Source organism: Octodon degus, unplaced genomic scaffold (assembly GCF_000260255.1).
Source record: "Octodon degus isolate 3935 unplaced genomic scaffold, OctDeg1.0 scaffold00071, whole genome shotgun sequence".
Lineage (NCBI taxonomy): Eukaryota > Metazoa > Chordata > Mammalia > Rodentia > Octodontidae > Octodon > Octodon degus.
In genome coordinates this window covers 6073114-6084388 of record NW_004524647.1, presented here as the reverse complement: position 1 = coordinate 6084388, position 11275 = coordinate 6073114, and positions in this window count along the sequence as shown.

Sequence of the window (11275 nt, the reverse complement as noted above, 5' to 3'; positions counted from 1 at the left end):
TATATATATCCAAATGTCCAAATGTTAGAGCAATTAACTGATCAAAGGATAGATAATAATTGAAAAATAACTAAGTCAATACCTCTTTATCTCATTCAAAATTCAGGACCCTTCCTTCCAATTGTACAAGTTACTTTAATGTGTCACAAATTGTGTTCAGGTTATTTAATTAATTTTTTATTTTTTGTAATTTTGAGACAGATTTTGGCTATGCATTTCAGGCTGGGCTTGAGCTTACTTTATAGCTCAGGCTAGTCCCAAATTCACAGGAATCCTCCTGCATCAGCCTCCTTAATGCTAGGATTACAGGCATATGCTGCCATGCTCCGCCTCAGGTGATTTATTTGAATAATATTCTTTTAAATAAACATCCTCTTTTTTCTGTATAGACAAGAAGCATAAATTAAAAAGTGACGTCTCTTAGAAGATTATAGAAAGTGGCAGAAGTGAGCATTTATTCTCATATGCAAAAGCCATCCTTTCTTAAAGAATTCAGATTTCTATTACCCAAAAGAAATATTGGCAGTAATACTGAACATAAAAAAAACAAACAAACAGCAGTTTTGTTTCATGGTAGTTCATTTCTACAAATCAGTGCTAGCCTTCTGATATTGGCCAACATGGAGTAACGGAGGCTGAATTTATTCTTTACTAAAATATAAAATGTATGTATTTTTGATACTACATATTAAACAATGAAATAGAGTGCTCCCTAAGAGATATAATAAAAAATTACAGCAAACTTAAATATAGAAGAGAAATTCACCAACAAGAGAAAAGTCACCAAGGAAATACTCATTGCTATCATTATACTAAGAACCTGATGATTTTTGCTAAGGTTGGAAGAAACACAAGCCCATCTTCACTCAACATTTTCTTGCCAACTACCATAGGCAAGAAAAGGAATAAAAGACAATGCAATGGGAAAATAAGAAGTAAACCAGGTTTCATTTGCAGTTGACATGATTGCGACTTGGAAAATCTAACAAAATATAGAGCGAATGTATTATGAATAATAAATTTAGCAATGTTGCTGAACACAACATTAATACAAATTTAATTATACTGATACGTACTAGAAATTCCCAATCTGAAATTTAAATAAAATTATAATTTATGATCATATCATAATGGGAGGTTAACAGTACAAAATCAAAAATTTTCAAAGACCTAACATTGAAAACAAGAAAACATTACTGAAAGAAATTGTAAAGACTTTTAAAAGTGACCTAATATTGCTGTTTTTTTCTTATGTACTTGTGACTTTTCTGGTAACCTTGTATATGATGGTCAGAATTTTGCTAGTTATTTGCTCAAGGACAAACATGTACAATCACAATGTCAGCCCGACAGCTTTGGGGGCATGGAGGTGAACCACGGATACATGGATTGATGGCTTTGAGGCAAGCAGGCCCTATTTTTAGCTCTGCAGCTCAAAAAAACCTCTTAAAGATTAAAATATAAATTTGCATTTCAGAAGATGTTACAGTGACAGGGTACATAAAGCCTAAATTCACACAAAAAACTCAGATTGCCTTCTGGTAGTATTATGGCATGGCTTCTAAAACAACCACCAAAGCTGGAAAAACACAATCTTATTTTCAAACATATTCAGTAGAGACAGAGACATAGACTTTTTTTACTTGGTACCCCCTTGGTACCCTCTTAGTATCCTTGGAACCCCTTGATTTTTTCAGTGGTATTAAACTAATCGAATCTCATGAAAACAACAGAATTTCAGAACTAAAAAAATATCCAGTTAAGGAAGTTAGGAATCCTGTAATTACTGCTCAAAAAGTGACATTGGTCAAATCTATATGAAGTGCATGAATCTAGAAAGATGGCTTTATAAATCTATTTAAAAATGGAGCTAGGAAATCTGCCTTAGGACAACCTAAAATGAATAAAACTCTGTTGAAAAAGAAGTTTTTCAGGGAGTATTTTTTTGTCACCTTGAAAAGTAACATCTTGTGTTACTTTTAGGTCTTTGAAGAAGTAGCTGTGGTGGGATTAAACATAGAAGAAATTCATAGGCTGAGACAAGATAGTTGCAAGTTTGAGACCAGCCTGGGCTACAAAGTAGGATTATGGCCATCTTGAAATATATAATGAGAACCTGTCTCAAAAAGCAAAAAAGAGAAAGCTCTTTATTAGGAAAATTCATGTTCGATTTAATGTAATGAGGGCCAGGAGAGGTGGACATAATGAAGTCTGCTCTAACATGAAAGAGCAACAGAAGGAAAACAGAAGATTGAATGGAATTATCTTAGACTTCTGTGTTGTTTTAAGAAAATTCTGATAAAGCTGTAAAAATTCCTCAACCAAAGTCAGTGTTAGCAGAGTCTCATACTTTCCAGAAGGGCATAAACTTGGGATCTCTGCACTCAGGAATTGTTTGGAGGAGGCTTATGGGAAGAGTGACTATCAAGAACACAATGATGTATTTCAGAGTTCAGTGATTGAGGGTCCTTTGTAATAACAAGGTCTAGGGCTGGAGGTATGAGTTAAGCCTTGCTAATGCTGCTGTATGTAGTGCTTTTTCATGATGTCTTTAATCCCCACCTGAGAAAGGCCAAACACTTTTAATATTAGATCACTCATCTTAATTACTGACTTTATTTTCTATAAGGTTATTTCTTGAAATACATTTTACTGCCTTGATGCAAACTAGATTCTGGTTTGTGGAATTACAAAAGAAGAAGAGGATGGCAGAGTGTTAAGGATCAGAGAAATAATTCTGAGACTCATTGTTCAAATGCTAAAATATAGCTATATGAGGAAAACAAGGAGAGAAGGGGTCCCCTTGAAGTAGGAAGGACCTGAAGCATGAATTATGCCTACAAAGTGAGTGAAGAGAGAAACTTCAATTAAGTAAAATAAGTAGCTGGAAGTACCCTCTTTTTAGCATAGGAACTGCTCCTCCTGAAGTGGTTCAAACCTCTGGACACATGGGTCCACATGTGGATCCAGAGGCTTCCATTGAGAGATTCAGCAGTGGAGGGGAGGAGGGGATGTGAAAGACTGCATTAGCAGGCAGTGAGTGCTGAGTGTTCAGTCCCACATGAGAGAGCGATTGGCCTGCTGCAACCATCTTGGAGAGGGGCTGACTGGTCTCAGAAATCAGTATGGCTGCTGGATCCATGTAGCAGATCCTAGCAGGGCTCAAGCCCACAGAAGGTGCACTGACACTGCAGGCTGAAAGAATCTGGTCTCATGCAGAAGGATCATGATTGCCAAGATTATCCACTACCCTGACAAAAAGCTACTGTTGGCTTGCTTGGTCATGGTGTATAATATTCTTGATTTTCTGCATTCTGTTTGCTAGGATCTTACTGAAGATTTTTGCATCTATGTTCATTAGAGAGGCTGGTCTGTAATTTGCTGTCTTAATTAGGTCCTTGTCTGGTTTGCTATCAGGACAATGTTTTGTCCCAGGAATAAATTTGGTAGTGTTGTTTCCCTTTCAATTTCATTGAGGAGTTTGAGAAGCAGTTGTGTTAGGTCTTTAAATTTATTGTAGAATTCACCAGTGAATCTAGCAGGGCTAGGCTTTTCTTTGTTGGTTGGTTCTTAATCACATGTTCAAATTCATTAATTGATATTAATTTATTTAGGATTTTTATATCATCTTGGTTCAGTTTTGGTAGTTCCTATGCATCTAGGAATCTGTCCACTTCTGCATTTTCCATCTTATTTGAATACAGATGATATTCTGTATTTCTGCAGAGTTCATTGTGATTTCACCCTTTTAATTACTAATTGTGTTTTTTCTTTTCTTTCTTTTTCTTTTTTGATAAGGTTGCGTGTTTTTCAGTTTTATTTACCCTTTCAAAGAACCATATTTTTGATTCTTTGTAGCAGTTTTAGACCCCAGCACATTAATTTATTCACTGGTATAAATTTTCCTCTCAGGAAAGCTTTCATTGTATCCCACAGGTTCTTGTATGTTGTACTATCATTATCATTTAATTGCAGAAACTGTCTTATTTTTTTCTTTAATTTCATCTGGGACCCACTGATGTGCTTTTAATATTCTGGTGGTTTTTTTCTCTTTTTTTCCTGTTTTTTTGCCATTGATTTTTAATTTTATTGCAAAATGATATGATAATATGCATAGGATTATTTTGATTGCTTTGCATTTATGTAAGCAATGGAATCATTTTCTATGAGCTAGTATGCATTCTGTTTTAGAAACCATCCCATGTGCAGCTGATAAGAATGTGTACTCTTATGTTGTGAAGATGTCTACTAAATCTGTTTATTCAAAAGTTAGGTTTAGTTCTAATAGTTCATTGTTCCTTTTTTATCACTTTGTCTTGATCTTTATTTTTGACAGTCAGGTATTGAGATCATCCAGTTTATTTATTTATTTTATTTTTTCCTCTGGAACCAGGGATTGAACTCAGGCCCCTGTGCTTGTCAGGGAAGTGCTTTTTCCATTGAGCCATCACCCAGGCACCAAGAGATCACTTATTTTAATTCTATCAGTGTTTATTTGATTTTTTCATGCCTGTCAATATTTGTTTTATAGAGCTGGGTGAACTGATATTTGCTGCATGAATGTCTGTTATCTCTTCCTCCTGGGTTGTTTCCTTCACAAGGATGTCATGACCCTCTTTATCTCTCTTAATCAGTCTTGGCTTGAAATTCAGTTTGATCACAAATAGAATAACTACCCCTGCTTCTTTCTGGGTTCCTGTTACAAAGAGCATTTTTCTATCCTTTCAGTCTATGTCTATGAATTTATTTTTAAATTAAATGTGTTTATTTTTTAAAAATTTGTTTCTTATATGCAATATATTGTTAGATCTTGCTTCTTGATCCATTGTGCCAGACCGCATCTTTTGTTTGGTGAATTGAGATCATTACTGATATGATTCGACTTACCCTTCTCATGCTATTTTGATTCTGTTGGCTCCTCCTCCACCACCCTCATTTATTTGTTTGCCTGGCTTATGGTATTCCTTCTGTAGGTTCTCATGGAGCCTTTGGTAGCTCTTTCTAGAATGTTCTTTAAAATGCTTCTGGAGTCCTGCTTTGGTGGTCATAAATTTCCTCAGATTTTTTTTTTCTTATGGCAGTACCTGATTTCTCTATCAGTTTTGAGAGACAGTTTTATGTGGTACAACAATCTAGTTGAAAGTTATTTTCCTTTGAAACTTAAAATATTTTACTCCAAGCTCTTCTTGATTCAAGGGTTTGTGCTGAGAAGTCAGCTGTGATTCTGATAGGCTTTCCTTTATGGGCGATTTGTTTCTATTCCCTAATAGCTTTCAAGATTGTACTCTTGTGTTGAATTTCTATAATGTTGATTAGAGTATGTTTGGCTATAGAGTTTTATTTTGGATCATGGCTAATTGGAGTTCTATACTCCTCAGTTATCTATATGTCCAGTTCTTTTTCTCTGCAAGGCAAGCTTTCTGCCAAGACATCTGTAATTTTTTATGTTATTTGTGCTATCTCTCCTTTTTCATTGACTCCAATCAATCTTAAGTTATTCTTCTTTGTCTCATCTGGCAGTTGCCATATTGATTTCCCACGGCCAGTTTCCTATTTTTGAGGAAACATTATCACTAATCACAGCCTGTCTGCTATATCTGAGATCCTGACCATACAGTATTTTAATCTGCTACAGACATTTTTATTTTATTTTATTTTATTTTTTAAAATAACCAAGGATTGAACTCAGGCTCTTTGCACTTGCCAGGCAAGTGCTTATTCTACTGAGCCATTTCCTTGGCCCTTAGACATTTTTATTTTAAAAAGATACTTTCAATGGGATTTTTACTCTCCTAGATATCTGTATGAGTCTGTCTTACTGATTCCATTTTTTTCCAATGTTGAGCATTCATGACTTCTATAAATTTCTTCATCCACTTCTGCTTTTTATCTGTATCTGCTCTAGAGTCACTAAACATGATTTTCATTGTGGACACCATCTCTGCAATTGTCTGAGAAGTTATTTCTGAATTGATTTTTCTATAGTCATATTCAATTGCTTTGTTGCTACTGCATGTTTTTACCACTTTAGAGAGGTCAGGTAGGTGGCTTTTGGATCATTCTACCTCATGGCCCCCTGGAATTTCCTTTGGTGAACTGGATATCTGGGCTTGCCTCCTATTTAAGTGTCTTCTCATTTTCTACTCTTTTCTTTTTTTAGTTTGGTTTCTGGGGTGATGCTTGTGAATTGCGTATGGTGGATTGACTTACTGCTAGTATTTAGAACCCTTAGGAAATGACTACTTCTCTAAGTTATCTTCCAGTGATAACTATTTTTTGTGTCTTAAATCTGTTTAAAGATCCTACCCCTTTAATTTGTTGTAGATGAAATGTTGCTGCCTGTTTGACCCAGCCACTGGTTCTCTGGCACCATTCCATAATATTTTTCTGAGACTCTTAGTCAATTTTAGTCTTGAAATACCAGGAATGACAGCTAATTAAAACACTTAAGTCACTTTTTGCTATTGTGGTATCATGAGCAATGACAGTAGAATCAAGCACAGCCTCAAAAATGACAAACTGGGCTAGCTATTAATTTGGTACCTTTTGCTGTATGAAGAAGATTTGTACTTACAAAATAAAATCTAAAACAGTCCAGAAAATTATATGCAGTGTAGACATTCTTTTATGTTTATTTTTCCATTAGAGGGTAAAATTTAAAATTGATTAATGAGAAAATAGAGAAGTGGAAAAAGAGGAATTTAGGCATAAGTCTTGAGGGCAATGGGGGATCACACTAACTGGTAAACTGATGCAAAAAACTAGAAGGAAAGACAGAAGAAAGATCTCAAAAGAACAGACGTGAACTAATATAACAAAGAGGCTTGAAACCATGTTCACATTCATATATGAACAAGGTCAAATAATGAAGGAGAGAATCAGAAAACAAAAAGAAAACCACAAAGACAATAAAAACTCCATTTTCAGACTTGTGTCTGCTGTTGGTGGTAGACAGCATGTGGGAACAGAGTCTCAATTTATGCAGATGTATCCCAGGGATGCAGGGATGCTCAACTTTTGTAAAGCAATAACTGTAATAGCACATCAATAGAGTCAAAGAAGAAAATCACATGATCATCTCAATCATTGCAGAAAATAATTTTGACATGAAGTCCAGAAGCCATTCATATCAAAATCCCTACAGAACATTGGAATACATGGTCTTTATTTCAATCTGACAAAAATCATCTATGCAAAACCAATAGTCAGCCTCATACTAAATGGAGAAAAACTGAAAGGATTCAGTGTAAAATCAGAAACTATCAAAGATGTCCAGTGTTTCCATTCTTTTTTCGACATAGTTATAGAAACATTAACCAGAACAATTAGACAAGAGAAAGAAATAAAAGGAATAATGATAGGAAAGGAAAAAGTTAAATGAGCATTATTTGCATATGACATGATGCTCTTCCTAAAAGACCTCCAAAACTCCACTAAAACTGCTAAATTTAATAAACAAATTCAGTAGTGAGCTGGTTACAAAATCAAAACTCAAAAAATCAATAGCCTTTCTCCTCACAAACTCACTGAGAGATAAATTGGAGGAGCAACACTTTTCAAAATAGCATCAACAAAATGAAATACCTAGGAATCAATTTAACAAAGGATGTAAAACACCTCTATATTGGGAACTATATTACTCTGAAAAAAGAGATTTAAGAGGATAGCATAAAAGGAAAGCTATCACTTACTCTTAGGTAGGGAAAACTAATGTTGCGAAAACATGAAAAGTAAGAGAGAAGAAAGGATAGGAGCTAAGAAAATATCCTTGCAGTTTATGCCACAACTGACTTACTTCTTCTAATGAGGAACTTCAAAAGGTTAGTGCACCAATAATCTTATCCTTGTCCAAAAGCCTCACTTTTGAACACTTGAGGATTTGGGGAAACACTTCTGATTCTGCATAATAATTTCACATTTAAGAAGGACTCCTCATTTAGAACAGTTTCTTTTTTTTTGTATATCTGACTATTCACATCTTTCATAGTCTTTTTTTTTTTTTTTTTGGTTTTTAGTCACCTGCTCATTCCTACACTAAGTAGGTGGGGGCCAGGGAGATGGCTCAGTGGAATAAGTGCTTCCCTGGGAAGGGCAAGGGTCTGAGTTCAATCCCTGGTTCCACCAAAAAACAAAACAAAACAAAAAATAAACAAAAAACAACAACAACAACAAAAAAAAAAACCTACAATAAGTGGGATTTGTATGATCTGCTCCAGGTGCTTCTCTCTATACTCTCATTTCTTACTTTTTTGGTAGGAAATGTTATTAGAGTCCTGGATATTAAATTATAACCTACATATCAATACATCTGCCAATCTATGTTTTAATTTGAGCTGTCTAGTTATAACCCCCTAGTACACATATTCTGTAGTTTACCTACTAGAACTAGATGCTCGTGTTCATGCCTATTTGAACAAAATGTTGGTAATTAGAAATACAGTTGTAGTCAAACAAACTTAGATTAACATAGACAAATCTAATGAACTCTGAAGGCAGTATGAACACCAGTTCCTAGTTTTGTGCTGTCAGTAGTCAGTATCCCTGTCATTTGGGACCAAATACCTGACATAACTTACAGGAGATATTTAATTTGGCTTATCATTTTAGAGATTCATACCAGGGTTGTCTGGCTACAAGTTAGAGTGATCATTGCGCACAGTAAGGAGGAATAAAGATGCTTTGCTCATGGAGTCAGGGAAGTAGAGCAAGAGAATGGGGCTAGAGAATGATTGAGGGACCAGACATATAGCCTTAGGTTATGGATCCATTACCCAGCAAAACATAACCAGGAGTATGTGCCTTTAATCTCCAGGTGAGAACCCAAAGTCAATCAAGTTGACACGTTTCCCTGACACCAGAGAATTTAAATAAATTAATTAAGAAGTGCTCCAATACCCTTAATTGTTGTGAAGTTCAATTCCATTCATGTTTAGTACATGTTGTGTGAACTCTATGCAAAATGCAAAGCCATGTTTCAAGTTGGGAGAATACAGAGTTATTCTGACAAATTTAATTCCTATCAGCAAAGTATGTAAACTTATAAATAACACTGTCTTAATAAGCTACAAGACATAAGCAATTCACAAAATGTTCCCAGTGCTCAAGGATCAAAAGATGCTGAGTGGAGGTGGTGAAACTGACACAAATCCTGAAAGGCAGAGCCTAAGGCCATTTGAAGTGAAGCATACAGTAGCCAAACCCACCACTTCAGAAACATTTACAGGCATCTGCTGTTTGGGTTCTATTACTCATCTTGACTGATTTAGAGAACTTCTCTCACATTTCTTTCAAAGAAAGATCACAGTTAAGATGAAACAAATACTTGCAATACCACAGCATAGCTGTTAAATCAAAATGAATCAAGGAACAGAAAACAGCATAAGAACAAGTGTGGATCAGCATAGGCAAAGCTTTTGCTCTTCTTAATAACATGAGCTATGTCTTATCAGCTTTATATCTCATGTTCTTAAAATTGTCACTGCGCAGAGTCAGCATCTAAGCATCTACAAAGATGGAAGTTGTGAAATTATAGTGCTTATATATGGAAACTATTCTGGACCTATTTGGCACATTTTATCTTCCTAACAGCCAGACACAACTAAAACTGTCCATATTCTAATGTCCGTTCTATAGTGCCCATTGAGAACAAAGTTTACCTCACTCCCCTGCCACCACCCTGACTTCCTTCATTGTTGTTTTATAAAACAATTATACACAGTTTCATTTTAAATTATCAATTCCATGCCTTCTTTCTATATAACCCTACTTACTGTTATTTTTCTTATATGTATCTGCATATTACACTAGGTCAGTGGTTCCTAAAATATAGAGAAATAGCACCACCTGAGAACTTGTGAAAATGGAAATATTTAATTGGTAGCTATTGGTTTGGCCCTCCAAATGATTCTGATGCCTCATTAAGTTTAGGAATCAGTGCTTCTAAGCATTTCCTTGCTCTAGCTCCTGAACGTCTAATGAAAGGGCTTCCCAGATCAATATGCACTCCCTTTGTTTTTGTTATGTTGTCATCTCTGGCTAGTGCCCATTCAGACTTTTGTTCCAGGTAACACTAGTCACTCTGATGTATATTTTTTTTTTGTTAGAAAAGATTTGGAATCATGAAAACTGGAAATGGTAATCGTGAAGGCAGGGAAGCCATAAGGACATATGAAATTCATATCAGGAAGGATGTCATGAACCATGTTAGAGTGTGACTTTTATTATAAAATTCATAAGAACTCATTTGGTTTTAAGACGGAAAATAATCATATGATTACATATACATTTTGGAAAAATCTCCCTAGATGCTCTTTTAACCATTGAAAATGGGAATGGAATGATGTATAATTATGAAAGGTCCTTGCAAGAACTTCCATAAGGAATACAATTTTAAGTCAATAAGTGGTCTTGATTAGTAACTTTTCCAGGCACTAGTACCTCAAAGAACTTAAGAAGAGCCTTTATCTACTAATTCCCCAGTCCTATCAATTAATGGTTGCTCACAGGAGTCCTAGCTCTCTTCTCATGGAGATAATCAAGGTCCTATATGATTTAGAAATTGACTTTTTCTAAGACTTCATATGATCATCTTTCTAAAGTTTGCTTTTTTAATACCAAACCTTTCATATTCCAGGTCATGAATTGTTACTTCTATATAGTTGCCTCAATGAAAACTGCAATGGTGGGCAGACGCAGCTTCTATGCACTGCTTTCATAACTTTCCTTTACTTTATATATTACTATTCAGAGCTGCATAAGGTTGAATTTCCTCTAGTTATTGTACCCCTTATGACTACTACAGCACATGTCATCAAGATGTGTCTAGTATTCATTATGATCCCTATGTTGAGTCACACTGTGGTAAAATTACCTTTAAATTTTCATTATTTGTTTCAATTTTTGCTATAAAATAGTATTTGTTTCAATTTTTGCTATAAAATAGTATGGAACAGGGAAACAATATGGCTAAATAGAGGAGGAGTCTCATTCTGAACTATTCAAAGATATTAAACTAAAACACAAGTAACTGAAAGAAAGGGAAGGGACATACACTTTGAAATAGAAAAATAATAATCTGACATAAGATTATAGTAGATCAAGTAAAACATAAATGAACTTAATGAATCAGCCAGCTAACCCAGCCAGCTACCTGTGGGTCACTGGATGTGGATGATTTCCCAGCATACTTGGAATTGAAGAAAAGATGAAGAAGAAGAAGAAGAAGAAGAAGAAGAAGAAGAAGAAGAAGAAGAAGAAGAAGAAGAAGAAGAAGAAG